The sequence below is a fragment of the Brassica rapa genome, chromosome A01 (assembly GCF_000309985.2).
Source record: "Brassica rapa cultivar Chiifu-401-42 chromosome A01, CAAS_Brap_v3.01, whole genome shotgun sequence".
In the NCBI taxonomy this organism is placed as follows: domain Eukaryota; kingdom Viridiplantae; phylum Streptophyta; class Magnoliopsida; order Brassicales; family Brassicaceae; genus Brassica; species Brassica rapa.
In genome coordinates this window covers 4,135,166-4,153,022 of record NC_024795.2, presented here as the reverse complement: position 1 = coordinate 4,153,022, position 17,857 = coordinate 4,135,166, and positions in this window count along the sequence as shown.

Below are 17,857 nucleotides of genomic sequence, written 5' to 3'. Positions count from 1 at the left end.
ACATGTGCCTCCCTATTGACGCAGACAGGTTTAGGTTTAACTTACATGAGGTTTTGAAGCCAACTATGGACTCAGGGGTGACCTCTATTGTAAGCTGTTACAACTTTAAAGTCATATTCAATTTGATTGCTTATCTGCGTAGTTATAGACATTTGAAGGCCCCATTTAACTGCAACTTCCCAACCATTGATGTAGATGTCGTTGGCCACATGAAACTGCTAAATGAACAGATGCTCATTCAACGCCCGGTCCTTCACGAAGTGGCAATAGCAACCACACAGTGTGTCTTGATCCATTTGCAAACTAAGTAGTATATTGTCTTCAACTATTGCACATTCTCTGTATAGAATAGTAAAGTTTATAGCTATGAGTATGACATATATTTGACGTTCTAATCATGGTTACTTTCCATACTCATGGTTCTGTTTATATTTGTATGGTTAGTAATCTGTATAGAATAGTTAAGTTTCTAGAATCGGTACTTTGACGTTCGGCTCCCGTATGTTTACTGACTCTTCAATTTCTACATAAATATCTCAATATAATTTAGGCCCACTTATCTTTCTCTTTTTTCTTTTGTGTTTGATCTTCTACTAAGGTTCTTTGTTTTATTTTTTACTTTCAGTGTTGCTCTGGTTTTAAAGCTTTCTGTTTGTACAAGTTTGAGTCAAAACTCATACAAGTTATATATGACTTTTCCTGGAACACCCACCACATTTCTACAGGTAAAATTGTGTTGATTACTTTGCAAGTTTATCATATAAGTTTTTTTTCGAAAATTCCAGCTCTGACTATACAATGTGCATTTCCAATTGAAGCGTTCATTAGGCCCTTTTTGATCCATAATTAAAAGGTTTGGCAACAGTGGAGAGGGATCCTTCGTGTCAGCCCATTACAAAGACGGAATTTGATATCGAGAGAAGAAAAGTTACTAAAGAGGCTATCATGGAGTTAATATCTAGGGAGATAACTGAGTACCATACTCAGCTGCTAATGAATTCAAGTTTTATCTATCAAAAGTCTTAATATAATACTTGTGTTTGCATCTCTGAGAAAGCATTGTGTTACACCCAATCGCTAACATTGTCAGTGTTGTGCATTGTTGTTAATCAATTTAGGAGACAGTTGCGCATCTTGAAGAAAATAGCGGAAAAAAACAGGCCCTGTGGCACCCCTAGAAAAGAAACATGCCTCTTCCCAGGTAAATCCGTATATTATTTTTTCTTTTAGTGATTGTTTGTTTTCACATGATCTTATTTCTTTTATCTCCTCTCTTACTGACCGGGTAATATGCATTGTTAGCTTAGTTGTATATGTACATTTACATAATCAGAGCCTCATCTACAACCAGCTTGTGTTGAACACTAATTTCTTTGAGCCTCATGTCAGCTTAATTTATATTATGTATTTTTATATTTTGGAACTGAAAAAATGTATATTTGCATTTGTTTTGCTCTATGGACATTGGACTGTACGAGGATCAACTCCAAATTGCATAAGTTATTGCTTGGTCGGGCGGATAACCTTTTGGCTTCTTCTTTGTAAATAATATGTATGGAGCAAGAAAGGGTTGGTGTTGATTCCGTCAGTCATCTTGAAATCAGCTGGAGACTGACCTGCGGCAATGTTAATTCTCTTGAAAACCCAATGTTGATGTCTAGGCGTTAGCTCTTTAAATATAAAAGACTTTGCAGTTCATAATCTTTAACTTTATATCATAGAGATTTGTCACGTACATTCTGAAAATTGGTACTGTAAGATAAGCAACGAACTCATTGCTACTTCTCTTTCCCTTAAGTATGCACCAGCAATTTATGTCTAGGTAGGATAACATGGAATTTGTAAGTTTGAAAATGTTACAGTGTCCATGTGTTTTAAAAATACGCACTGCAAAGTCCCTAAGCTACTTATCATCTCTCCACTCCACTGCTCTCTCTACCAGACCAAATCATCGAGAACACTCCAGAAACTCCAAACCTCTTCCTTTAATTTCATCAGTTTCCCTTTAATATTTTTCTTTTGTGGTTGATTCTTTGTGAGGGTTCTTTTTTTTTGCACTTAAACTTCATGCTTATGATTTTAAAATTAATTGTAACTACAATTAATCTCTTTAGTGTTATTCATATAATATAGTTTTTATTCATATTAAAAACACATTACCTTTTTCATTATTATTTTTTACATATAAAAATAACTCACTCAATATTGTAAATTTAAATATTTATGTTCAAGGAACTGCAAAGCATAGGTAATTGGAAATGTGAAATTGTCTTGGTGACAAACATTATTCGTTAAATATATAAAGATAAAAGAAATCAACTTTTAAAAATGAAATACACTATGATTAATACGTCTTATTTACAGGAAAGTAAATCATTGTCGACACAGTTTTACTTTGATCATACAATAAAAATCATCAAAAGCTTCTAAAGCAGGATAAGAGTAACTTTAATACATGAGCTTGAGCTAAAAACACACCAATATAACTCAAATGATGATTATCAAGAAAACCTAACAAAAAGCAACATTTAGCCCTCTTCCAAACATGCTATTCTAACAAACTTATAAAACACAGATTTATTACAATTTAGAAAGGCCAAAATAAAGCTAGAAGTAACATTTCAACAACCAAAATCAGTGCATGTAATCTCCTCCCTTTTATACTATAAGTTAGATGTTAAAAAATTGCAAATCTGTCAAATTTAAAAATCAATTATCCGCGCATAGCGCGGAAAACGACCTAGTGTTCTTAAAACAATAACCATCCTTAAATCTTTGCTCATTCAAAAAAATAATATTTTTTACATAAATTGGAAACAAGTTCTGTTTTTTGACTAGAGACCCAAGTTTAAATTATACCACTAATATATTTCAATATTTAATTGTTCAGAAATATATATTTATATATTCGAGAGTAGACAATGCATAGATGATACTAAATTGATCGCAAGAATTCTTTTTGGAAAACACAATATAACTAGTATAGTATACAAAGAACTTTTCAAAAATTTATGAAAATGTTTAAGCCCGCATCGCGGGCAAAACACCTAGTATGATATATAGCGCATGTAAGCTATTCTCTCTACGGCCCAGTAGTGGATTCGACCGCAATTGACCATTCAAAAAACTTTAGGGTTTGCTAAAACAACTCGAAGTTGACCCAAAAAAGAATAATGTGTTTTTCTCACCCAAAATAAAGACAGTATAAAAACAAAAGTTAATTTGTGAAATAGCCAAATTTAGAAATAAAATTAAAAATATAGCATTGATTTTCACATAATTAGATCTCATAGCATTTGTCCTATTTTATCTCGGTTTTATCCTTCTAATAAGACGGTTCCCAGTTACACAAAAGAAGAAGCATCATTATAAAAATGTATGGTAGTGTTGATTACCACGCCGACAACAAAATAAATATGGCAGAACAAACGGAATGGTATGGACTTAACTAAATAAAATAGTATATATAATGAAAGTATCAAATATATCAGATTATATTAGAAGGTATAATGTGTCTACATGCTCAACATCTATAAAATTTTTCAATGCTCATATGTATATAGCAAACAACATGAAAATAAAATTATAAGCTTGTAAACATAACTCTTTCATTATATAAGAACATTGAAAACAATAAAACTAAATTCGAAACACTAATCACTAAATCTAAAAAGTAATATAAACTCTAACTCAAATATCAATAAAATAGTAATAAACAAATATCATAGTACTTAACACATATTGTTCATTTTTTGGAATGCTTATGATTAATGTAAAAGAAGTAATTTTTACCCCAACATCATCCCAAACTTTCCATAAATTAAACCCAGAACAATAATCACTAAACCCTAAAAGAAAATATAAACATTAACTCAAATATCAAAATATGCACATAATACATAATATGAATAATTATCAAAATAGAGTAGTAACAAACGAAATAACATAGTACATATTAATGTTCAAATTTTGAAATGTCTATAATTTCAGGGAATGGGTAATGTTTACCCCAACGTCAACCCAAAATTTTCATAAACTAAACTCAAAACACTAATCACTAAACCCTAAAAAAAAAAATAAACTCTACCCAAAATATCCAAATATGCACATAGTACATAAAATGAAACATTATTAAAATAGAGTAGCAAATAAAATAGCATAGTTCATATTGTTAAATAGCATGGTACATTCAGGAACTTACAAGATAAAGAAAACGTCTTGACCGTAACACCACCGTGGTATGTAGATTTCAAAAGAGAAGCGGAATCAACATATATAACAGTGACGGAGGACAAAGTAGTGGGGATGGAAGAAGGGTGATGCTAGTTGATAATCGGAGAGAAAAAGAAGAAAATGTTTTCTCTTTCGTTAACCGAATAATGGGGATAATATAGTATATATTTCAAAAATAATGAAAGTATCTTTTTTTAGTTATATAGTTAATTATGGGTTTTTTACGCTATTCCACCTGATTTCCCTAAAAACAACGAAAGAGGTGTTCCAAAAAAAATAAAAATCAACGAAAGAAGGTTACCGCAACTACGACCTAATAATTCGAGAAAATTAACAAACCTAACAAATAACATGATCGTTGACAAGAAAAAAACAAACATCGTTATCGTTCTTATGGCAACTAACCAAAACAAACAAAATAGTAAGGAATCAAAGAGACGTATTAAAAGAATTATGAAGAAAAGTTCGCAAAAAACAAAATTATGAAAAAACATACACTTATAAACATATATATATGACTAAGAGAAACTTATAAACTCCATGAAACAAAATTTATACTCTGCAACTAGAATAAGAATGTAGGTAAAATAAAAACTAGAATAAGAATGTAAAGCCCGTTTTCAAAAAGAAACTAGAATAAGAATTAATGTAACGATACAGAAATGAGAAATCTATCTAACTAAAGAGAACATGTAGACACTTGTTTTTTTTCTCTACGGGCCTAAGGCAAAATATGGACATTGATTAAGGGTCCTTTATTTTAATCGCGTTATTAAAAACGAATAGATAGATTAACTGTTATCACTAATTATTAACACAAGTTGTCACTGCTCTTCTCAATTATTTAAGCTCCCTTTTAAGGCCTCCATGATTTAACTCCATATGTAATCATGCTAACTTTATTCTAATATATAATATACTTTTGTTTTAAAACTGTCCTCGTGAATTCTCTAAAAGAATTGACCAATTTCGATTGCAAACAAGCTGAAGATAAATCGTATATCTTATTGGTTAGTACTCAATCACTATAAATTTCTTTTCTCACCTAGAAAAACCTTCTATTGCTTTGGAAGATCTAATCTAGATCTAAGACATGAGTTATGGATTCATCTGGTATGTTTAATGTTTCTTATACGGTTTTATTAATCAAAAACTGGTATTATTTTAAGAGGTTTCTTGTAGAACAAATCTAATTTATGGATATGTCGTTTACTTTGTATTAAATGAAGACAATATTTTGTATAATACGTTGACTTCGTTACTTCATTTGACAATTGACGATTAGTAGCCAGTACTGACGATCGACATACTAACGTCGCTATATATATATTTTTTTTTTTTTTGTTCACTAACGTCGCTATATTAGAATCTAACTTTCCTAATATAATCTCTATTTTCATATTTTCCGCATCAAACAACACACTTGTTTCGAAAAAAGGACATTAACTGCAATGTTTTGAGAGTGATTTTTTCTTTAAATTTTTTAATGTCATCAGTTGTATGAAAATGGAACAAGAGTTTTCCTAACTTTGTGAACCTTGTATAACGAGTGTTTCATCATTTTTTGTTGGTTAGAATGTTAAGAATTTTTTTTTCCTTAAATGTTTTGCTTTCTATGATAAAAAGACAAAAAAACAGAACTTGAATTCTCTTATAAATTTATATGCATACACGTTAACTCTCGGATCTGTATGTACTAAACGGGTAGACATCTTTATTCATCAGTTTTAGAAATATTTAGATTTTTACTCGATTTTACAATTTTATATACATACACTCGGATTTTTTTTTAAAGATATTGTCGACAAAAGAAATCAATTATTATGCTGAAAATAGAGATAAATACCATAATATCACATGAAATAGAGGTGGTGAGTATCCAGATTTGTGGCCATGATCGACAACAAGACAATCATCGTATTGGTATTATATACAGATTTAAGTGGCAAGGAACTTGCCCTAATTACGTTGTTCAAGATTGTCATAAAAAGCACTATAGATCATTTTTTGCAATAATCAAGACTAATTTTTTTTTGTTGTATTGCAATATTTTTTGAATAGTTGAAAATTGGCAGATTTAGGTTTTTGTTATTCTGAAAGAATTATTATATTAAATTATTAATCGATTTATGTCTATATATTGGAGTTTGGCCAATATAATACAACAGAAGAAAATTGCAAAATAAAATTTGGTCTATTTTATCAAAGAATATAGTTCAGAAGATAGATTTTCAAATTTTAATTTATGTGTTATAATGTATTTTTTCACTAAATTTGTAATTGATTGTATTTTTATTATCTTTTTATCATGTTATATTTTATATAAATAAAATAGTTGATAGAAAAGAAAGAGAGGTGTTGAGTAGGGGGTGAAATCGGCAGACTGAAACTGGAGGCGACATGTAAGAAATGGGACGACGTGTGGGCCTAATCCTGTCTCAAAAACATGATTGGGTTATTTTCACGTGCGAAAAGCCCAACGTGTGAAAAGAGTTTGTTTTAAGTTAATAGTAAGCCCATAGAATATGAGCCCCACACACCAGCCTCTGCAAATATTATTCACCTATTTATCTGTAACTAATACATTATAAAAGTACACCGTAACATTATCATTTCGTACATTACAAACCTTATGTGAGGTGGGGGCGGCTGTCCTCAGTGAAGAATTATAATAATTATTTAAATGTGTGCAAGTTCTTATAGAAAACGCTGGATGCACTGCTCTGTTACCCCCCACTCAGAATATGTTTCTGCCCCATTGTCTCTAATTTGAATCGTCTGGGTTTCTTTTAATTTATATGTTTCTATTATTTTATTAGATTTATTTATCTTTTAATATAGCACCATTTTTTTTTTTTTTATCCATGATAAATGAATACCATATTCAGAGCTATTCAATTGGAAGTCTGAAATGATTTGTATTAAAATAACAAATTCAATATTATTCAAATATCTATTTTTTTGTCAACAATTCAAATATTTATTCAATTTGTTATTTGACATGATATCTTAAAAGTTATTATTATTAAAAATATTTAAGTCGTAAATGTAATGCTTTTTAGTTATTTTAGAGTGTTTTTATTAAAAATTTTACATTCTAAATCTGATAATTTTTAAATGGTTTAACTATAATTTAATAAAATAAAACCAATTCCAATTTCAAATTGAACACACCCCAGTTTATATGGTTATTTTGAAGCATGTTAATTAATTCAATATTGATAAAAAAATGTTTTTAATATAACTAGATTAAGATATGCACTTTGCGCGTAATAAACATTTCATAAATATTTATATATATATATATATATATAAAAGATTTTTTATGTATTATATATTCTCTTAGATATTATGAAATAATAAATATATATTAAATAATTAAAAAGTCACTAACTATTACATATACATATAATCAAATTGGTGTGAACACATAAATAAATTTTAATAATCAAAATACACTTCTTCTATTTTATATGGTACATAATTAAATTTAAATGATATTAACGTATATATAGTGTAATTTTAATACTGATAAGATACAAATGATAAAAGCCTCGTTGAAATCTGATTTTCATGATGGAAATGGTAGTTGGGGTACGAGAGGAAAGTATGCACATTTTAAATTTTCAAATCCTGAAATGTGCTTTTAAAAATAAAATTAATAATTTCATACGCCATAATGATAAAATTATTTATTGTAATATGTAGAAACACTAATAATAATGTGAAGTTGAACCTTATACGTTACACCAACTTGAAAGCTAAATCATTAACCTTTTATTTCATTATCCCAAAGCAGACTACATTTGAAAGCAATACAAAGCAAACTTAGTCAGCTCTACCAAAAGTTTTCTTTCTTTTTTTTTTTGCTTAAGGCTCTACTAAAAGTTTGTTTTTTTTTTTTGCTCAAACCTCCACCAAAAATCGGACGTATTAAATCTGGATTAGTTAGACCATCTCCGATGATTGCTTCTATTTTTATTCCAAATATAAAGTACTCTAAAAATAGATGAAAGTTTTGCTCCAATGGTTACCTCTATATTTACTCTATAATAAAATATTTTTATTATATTCTTTCTCCACTTATTTATTAATATATTATTTTACCCATAACTTTTGAAATATTGAAATTTAACCCTTATATTTGATATTGCAACAATAACACAATACAATTATAATATTATTAAAACTAAATGGTTACTTTAAAACAAAAATCTTATTACAACACTTAAATAAAAAACAAAAGACACACATTCATTTTTAGCCATCATTACCATTAGTGTATGATAAGTTTGAATCTTTTATATTTTTATTATGGATTATGTATTTTTAGTTTATTAGTTATTATGCTGTTGTTTTTTCAAATTAAATATGTTATTAGTTCATTTAAAATTTCAGCTAATTTAATAATTAGTTTTATAAATTCAATGATATTTAAAAGTATAATGTTATAATATATGATTTATTAAGGTAGAAAATGGAAACTTGTAAAAGCGAGGGACCATTTTGTAAGGAAAAAGTTCAACTCTAAAAATAGAGTAAATGAATAGTATTGTTCTATATATAGAGTAATAATGTTCATCCCTCTATATTTGGTGTAACATTTGGTGTTCTATTGAAGTGACTTTTACTCTATATATTTGGTGTATATTTGGTGTTTAAAGGGAAAAATATAGTATCATTGAAGATGATTTTAGTCTCTTAATTTAAGTTTAATTTGACTTACTTTTTCTCATGACGATGACTGTCTTCATAAATTCAATGCATTATTATCCAAATCAACAATTAATTTTAGCTGAATGAGGATTTCTTGCAAGTCCTACTCGCAAGTCCCATCCTTTGGACCACGACAAGGTTGGAGGCAAGAAATCCGGGTTGTCAAGAATCAACAATTAATTTATGCTTCTAACGAACTAGAAGATCGCAGGCAGTTATGGATTTCTCTGAGGGATACTGCTGTTGCTTTTGATTTATCTTCTCACCCTTGGATGGTCTGTGGAGATTTTAATGAAATTCTTGAACCGCGGGAGTCGTCTAACCCGGCCATTATCAATTCTACTAGAGCCATGCGTGAGTTTGCCTCTTGCTTATCGGATATTGGTGTCTTTGATCTTGCATCGCAGGGTCCTCGTTTCACTTGGTCAAATCACCGTCCGTCTGATCCTATAGGCAAGAAGATCGATAGATGCCTAGTTAATGATCGGTGGCAGCTGTCTTATCCTAAAGGGTTTTGCTCTTTTGAACCGTCGGAGTTTTCTGATCATACCCCGTGTCATATTCGGCTTACCTCCACCAGGCCTGAATTTGGGAGCCGTGCTTTCATGTTTCCGAGTTATCTAGCTAATCTGCCATCCTTTGTTCCTACCATCAAGGATTGTTGGATTCAGTTTGGAGCCCCTGCTAAGAACCTGACTTCTCTGTGTTACAGACTCAAGCAACTCAAGTCTCCTATAAAGACTCTTTGTAAGGAGAATTTTAGCCAAATTAAGAGAAGAGTGCAAGAGGCGAAGGCAGTTCTGGATTCGCATCAGTTACAATATTATACGTATTGAGCAATCCAACTCATTCTTGTTTGCATATACGTATCAGTTACAATATTATACGTAATTATCATCAATTCTTTTCCTTTTCCTCTTAAAGACATAAAAGCATTTTGAAGAACTTAAGGCATAAATAATTCTTTAAATTGGCCACTTTACTTGTGTCGACAAAGATTAAATAACATCTCCTCTCATCTACATGTGTTTTTTTTTGGTGTAATCATCTACATGTGTTTATTCTGACATATAAGTTCTAGGCATGTCTAATACCAAAAAACTATCTAAAGGTCTCAAAACTAATTCTACTTAGTTATTTAGATTTAACTGAAGATGATATGGAAGCGGTTGGGCGTGAGCCATCTCTTCGTTCCTCAGTTAGCAAATTAGACGTACGGATTACTTTCATGATTAAACAAACCGTTTATAAAAGTGGTCGAAGCATGTGGTTATAACTTATACTTGGATAAGTATATCCAACTTATCTTTATATTTGTTTCTATAACAGCATTTAGAGGCAAATTTATTCCAATCCAACTCTATTTCTACTTCTAAAACAGAAGTTTCTATTTTTCTTCTACAAAAGTAATAATCTTTTTTTTATTCTGTAATTATTTTTTAATTATTTTAGAGGAATACACATCTATAATAAAATTCTTCTATTTTAGAATCAAAAATAGAAAAATACATTGAAAATGGTATAAGTTATACAAATTGTTTAACAACCACTTAAGAAATAAAAGGTTATATATAAACATCGGTTTAGTAAAAAAACGACTTTTAAAATTTTGGATATTTTATTATTAGAGGGATTTTAGTATATGATATTTTTAAATATACTTTTTGCCTTCTATATTTTCAAATTCAATCATTTTAACAAGCCAGTTATAATTATAATTCAACAACTTATATATCTTCTCTTTAACAGATGAATAAAATCATAATCTTTTTGACCAAACGGGTAATTAACAGTCGGCCCTAAAAGCAATTTGGAATAGTATATACAAGTAAACAATTTTAGATATTCATAATCTTAACTTCATGATTTATCGTTAATTCTCTTCAGAAATATTGTAAGACTTTTTTTTGACATATTGTATTCTCATTTGATGAAGTCACTTTTAGAATTGTAATCAACTATTAATTTCGAATATATTTAAGTTTTCATATTGACAAAATCATAGACTATATTCTTAAGATACGTTCCATTTTGTCAGGATTCTAGTACATTTTACATCTTTTAACTTTTTAAGCAGAAAGTTTATCATTCACCTTTTTCCATCACCGGATTAGGATTATAAGTTTCACTTTAACGTCAGATTTGGCCGAAGCATCCAACTAATATGAGAAGTAAAGTATGCTCCTTGAGTCCTTGATACAAGCCAACAGTGGGTTAAACATTTAGACTAAAGTCCAAATAACGAAACGGACATACACGCAGTATATGGTAGTAAGAAACAAAACTACGTACGAATCATCGCAAAATTTTCATACGTAGATAAAAGTAAAATATAGATTCATCTTGATCCGACTTAATCGAGCATGCCGATAAGTCTTAGCCACACTAAAAAGTCTACAAGACACAACACAAGACATTCTTTTCTTTTTCAGTAATCATTGTCTTATGAGAATGGAAATTGCTTCTTTTTCTTTCTTAAATCAAGTTTGTTTAATGAAGTAGTCAAGCTAGTGGACAAGTGGATTCAATGTAATTGTTCAAGAAAATAATTTATTCCTAACAATTATTCTTTATGTTTCAATTTATACGTTGTTTTAGTTTCTTTCACACAAATTAGGAAAATTACTAAATTTATTATTTTAACCCTAATTAATATATTATTTTATTTAATTATGTTAATTTTTTTTGTCATCAACTACGGATTCATACTGACTCTGTGAACTAAATCGGAAAATCTTGATCTATATAAACGATGAAAGATGATTGCTTCCTAACACTGCGTGTTAGACTATCCGCTCTCAAATTTTGTATCCTTGGTATGAGAAATTTTTTCTTCAGGATCTTGATGTCTTCTAAATAACTTGCAAATGCTGACGATTCTTCTAGTTCTGAAACTATCTTCACCAAATGAGAGCAATTGAAAAACCATCAAACAAATGCATTAAAAACATAAAATAATATTTAAAATAAAATAAAATTTTAACTCTAAGACAAAGCTAATATGAAACGAAAGAAGTATTTATTACGTAAATGAATTTCAAGGTTGACATTACTTTTTTGTAATAAATATATACAATATTTAAAAGATATTACAACAGAAAATGCATTAAAATTTTGCTTGGAAAAAAAATGTTTTTTACTTTTTATATATTCCATTTTAAGTATTAAACATCTGTTTCTCCATATTTCACTATTTTTGTTTCCACTTTCAATAATGAATGAAAACTTCTATTTTTATACTTCAATGTTTTTAAGAGCGAGAGAGAAATTAGCCTTTGTACTTGCAATTCTTCAGGCAGATCTCATGTAGTAAGGCAATTGGGCTTTTGAATATGGTATGTTCCCAACACCACTAAGATCCACGGCACAGCCACAGAAATATCGTCTTTGGTTTTCTAAAATTTATGTATAACTATGCAGTCACAAAAACAAAATTTCGGAAAATATAAATGTGTATCGTCTTATGTGTTTAAAATGTTTTCTTATATTTAAAATATATCGTACAAAATCTATTTCTCATCATTTACACACTCACACACATATATATATGTAATGTCAATGTGTTCAATGTCTAGTCGTTTTAGAGTTTTTCTATGGATTGTTAGTGGTTAACTACTACAGAAAACTAAAAATCGTTAGTAAGAGAATGTCTTTAACAAAACCACGTGGAAAATACCTTAAATTGTTATGTAAGATACAAAGAATAATTTCAATAAAATTTAGAAAATTATTTCACTATAAAATACTATAAGATAGACATTCTACATGCATCAAGTTTACGACATATATCTAAACACTTGATATATAAACCTAGAACGAATGATTCTATTAAAATTAGATTAAATTGATTCACATTATATACAAATGCTCAAATACAAAAAAAAACGAATTATCATGTAAGATACAACGAATAATTTCAAGAAAACTTTATAATGTAAATCTATTTCAGTATAAAATTTTAAGATATACATTCTACATGCATCAAGTTTACATTCAACATTTTCAGATCTAGATCTCGTTCGTCATTTTTGTTTGAGGATCTCCGGCTTGGTTCTACTCTCAGTCTGGTGGTGGATCTACGGTCTCTTCCGGTTTGTGGGTCGTGTTCCATTCTTCTACGGGGACTTGGCTGTTCGGTCCTCTTCAGCGTCGAAGTGGTCCTGCCCCTCTTTCTCAGTGGTTAGGTGAGCTTTAGCACACAGGTTGGATGGTGCTGAGCTTTCACATGATCGCGTGGGTCTGACTAGATGTTATATCCGCTTTACGGCGGGTCTCAACTGTCGTCTATGGTTTTCGGAGATCTCTTTTCTGGCTGCTTCATCTCGGACTTCTTCTTCACGGTTACCTCCAATTTTACTTGTGGGTTAAGGTGGCGGCTTTCTCAATGGGTTGTGTCTCTTGTTTAATTTTGGTATATGGTCTGGTTGGCACCTGCTTAGGAATTCAATAGCAAAGTATTTGGCTTCCGGTTCTCGGCGGTCACAGATGTGAAAGCGGTTCTCTCGGGGTCATTGACCATCTTCTTGCCAAATGTCTGGTCATATCACTTGGTCCTTGCGGTTGTGTGCTATGACTTTCCTTGCAGATTTCTAGAGACATGCTGGTTCGGTAGTGGCGGTGGAATCAATCCAATTTTTGCACGGTTCGTGAAGGAGTAGTGGTGTGTACGGTTTGGTTCGGGTTTCTTATGGTAAGGGTCTCGTAATCTTCACTTCTATTATCCGCCGAGTACTTCAGCGTCAGTGACAAATATAAGTTTCAATGAGTTTGTTGGAAGCTAGCTACTCGTGAAACGACTTGGAAAATCCTGATATCCGAGGCAACAAAAAGACCTTCACTTATCCTAAACTATCATCAAAGGTAGAGAACATTAACCGATTCCTGAAATTTTCGAAAAGCTGAGCAGCGGAACATGCCGGGTTTAGTGAGTAGGCGAAGCTGTGATTGTTATAGAATGATTTGGGGACTTTTGTACAATTCGTCCTTGTATTCTGATCTGAATTCCGTTTCGGGTTGAATAAAGATTTCAATTAAAAAAAAAAAAAAGTTTACGGTCGTTTTTTTGAACTCTTGATATACAAACTTAGAGCGAATGATTCTATGTTTATGTTGTAATTATAGTAAACGGATTCAAATTATATACAAATGCTGCAATACAAAAAAATATGGATGGCTTGCATATAAAATTCTAACTAAGCGTATTGTGGTTTCATCTAACTTGTTGAATTCTGTTCTTGAGATATAACTCTAAATAAAATCACTTACAGTAATCATCGTTATATTTTGTACTTTTTAGACTCATAAAATCAAAATTTAGTTTTTGTATATTTATACTCTAGTTACAAATACAAGGATGTAGTCTAAAATAATACAAGGAATAGTTCTCTCGTCATCCACAAAAGTAGTTGTCTTCCTTTATAGGCGACGAAAGTAATTAGAGTTCAGTAAGTGGAGAAAAAACTGCAAAAGAAGACATATATAATATCTAACTAAATATACTTTACATTTATATAGAAGACAAAACAACAAATAAAAAACACAAAAGGCATGATTTAAGGGGTTTTGGGATCTGTAGTTTAATCACTCCTTTTTTATTTTATATGATAATTATTGAGAGTGTTTGATGATTTTTATAATCATACGCCACTGAGATATGGTCCAATACTATTGGGTATATAAAAATCGTAATTGTTACATATAGATATAGTAGGAATAGGACATAGATGCTAATTGTCATGGATTTTTAATATAAACCTTCCATTTACTAGCCAGATAACATTTGCTAGCAATAAACCATAATTTAGATGATCCACTTTGTGATTTGGATCACAAATCCAAGTTTCAAGAAAACAGTAAATAAAAGGACACATGATTTATTTTTAATACAAGCTTGAAGTTCACTTCCCCTCGAAGTGGAGTTTACTGAAATCAAATTTGAACTCTTCATTTTAACCAAAAAAAGACAGAGTATTCAAATATTCGAAATAACATGATTAATCATAAAACCAGATCTGGCCTCCGATCCTAAATCCTCAATTCCTCACCCATGAGAGAAATTCACCCCTTTCCAACCTTCACGTTTACTTGACTACCGCCATATCAATAGTCAATATAATAGACATAAATTGTTGGTCGAATAGTGAACTAGTAACCCACAAGATTTATTTTCCAATATGTTTAATTCTTCCAATATATTTAAATTACAGAACTGACCAATATGTTTAAATTGATTACGATTGCCACATGCACTATGTAACCGAGTTAGATTCTGTTATTTACTCCAATTTGTCTTCTCAAAAAATGAATACAAGTAGTTAATGAATAGTTTTAGTTACAAAAAAGTACTTATATAGTTTTGAAAAAATAAATTAAAATAGGGATGATCGAGGAAGACAAGAAAGAGGAATTTGGTGCTTGGTGTTTGTTTGTAAGCATTAAGATGATAAAGTAAGAAGAAATAGTAAGGAAGAGAATAAATATGGGAAGAAACGACACATCCTCTCCGACAAAGATTTAGAAGAAAACTCAAACCCATTAAAACGGGAGGACCAATTTGACAGTGGACCAATTTATATGGTTCGAATTAGTTTGCTTTTAATTATTTTATCTTATTTTGCTTCAAATTAGATAGTTTCTACTGTATAAAACTGAAGTTAGAAAAACTGGAAAAAAATATTTTTTTTTCTGGTTGAAATTTTAAATTATTATCAACAAAAAATAAAATTACAGGCTACTGGGATTTATGCTTTCAGATAAAAAAACACAAGTCATATAATAGAAAAACAACGGATTACAGTTGTAGCGAAGAAGCCCGAACGAACCATCGCTACATCATGTCACCATAGAAGCTTGGCTTCCGCTTTCAGAGAGAGGATATCATGTTCCTAATTGTCTTGTCAATGTACCGAACCATTTGATCCGCTCTGAGGGGAGTACCCTGGTGCATGCTGTTTCTCTCACGCCAAATACTATAGATGTTAGCTTGGAGAGCAAGCTTCAGGAGACATATATCAATCTCCCTCCTGCGAAGAGATAGAAGAGATGTAATGGTGATAGTCCAGTTAGGATTCACACGAGAACCCAATAGGAACCCTACTAGATCGATCCATACTGTAAATGAATAAGGGCAAGCAAAGAACAGCTGGTCACGACTTTCCTCCGGCTTACCACAGAGGAAGCACGATTGCACGCAACCCTAAGCTCTACTTCTCGCTCATGTCGACAGTTTATCCTGAAAAGCCAACCATATGATAAAAGCAAACCGTGAAATGCTCTGTTGAAACCAAACAACTTTGCACCAAGAAAGTTTTGGGGCTGTTCCCATGTTGCTCTGCTTGAGAAGGTTAGTTTGTAATCCTCATCTCCGTGCCATGTAGATCAGCAACCGCGTCCTCCGCCGGAGCTGGAACAGAGTTGATGCAGGCTATCATCGCCCATAGGTGATAGCCACGACACTGAAGAATGTTCCATTCTCCACCAGAGGCCGCTTCCGAGACCGTCCTGTAGCCCAAAACTTGTGTTCCTGAAGCGCCTGTAATGTTGAGAAGCTTTTCAACCTGAAGCCAGTTATCAAACCAGAATAAGGTGGTCTTGTCATTCCCTATCTCAGACCAGAGAAACAATGCAGTTTGGTCCCTAAGTTTCAATAGTTTATGCCATACCCAAAAAAAAAATGTTATTACTCCCCAAATCTTTACTGACTACTTTTTAAGGAGATCAGAGATATTTATTATAAAAGTGTCATTTATTAAATATAATTAAATCTGTAAAACATAAAATTGCATTTGATGTTCATTTTTAAGGGCATGCCTAAGTATATTAATTAGAACACGTGTAAATTACTAAATTTACAATGAAATTAATACTAATGAAAAATCACATGCAAAATTTATTCAAAAAAGGTAATTCCGTTTATGTTCTCGGTTGAAAAATACTTATAAGTTTATATTTCATTTATTTTTCATATCAGTAACAAAAAGGATCTTTTTATAGCATCTCCAAAAAGAATTTCTATTTTGAAGTTTTTAAAACACTATATTTAAAATTTTAAATTGTTCTTCTCCACAACAAAATTTCAAACTTAATTTCAAAATTATTTATATTTTACACTATGGTCCTTATATTTTTCATAATTAGTGTAAATCCATAAATATTTTATAAATAACTAGCACATACATAAAAAAAATTACAGCAATATTAATTAATAAAATCTTACACTAAACTATAAATACATAGTTAAATATTAAACTACAAGAAAAAATAGCGCATTATTCCATAATATTATTTCTGTAATGCTCTATTTTCGATTACACAAAATTTGTTAGGAAATTGTTTTAGAGAATTTGGAGGTTTCTGAGCAAATCTAAATGACTATTAGTGTTGTTGTAATATTTAAATTTATGTAATAATTATGTTTTCATATATCTTTAAAAAATTATTATTGAGTTTATTTTGTAATATTCTTGTTTTAAGTATATCTGTATATAATTTTTCTATTTTATAGAAAAATATAGAGATGGATTGGAGATGGTCTATGTATATCTGTATTTTTTTCTGACTCAATATATTTATATTTTACCAGTAAGAATTTCTTGGAAATTGAATAACTGAGAAGGAGAATATTAGGGATCTCCAAACCCTAGGACATTATTGACGCGTTCGAGAAATTGGTCTTCTTCCTTGTTAGTATCAGACAAAAAAAAAACAAATACTCAAATACTCCCTCCGTTTCATAATAGATGATGTTATTCTTTGGTGCACAAAGATTAAGAAATTTACTTTTCTCTAAAAAGTAGTTTTAAAAATATAATTTAAAAATCATTCAACTAATTACAGAAATGACTACAACATCTAATTGGTTACACAGTTTTCAATAAAGTTAAAAATAACATAAAAATATCAAAACATC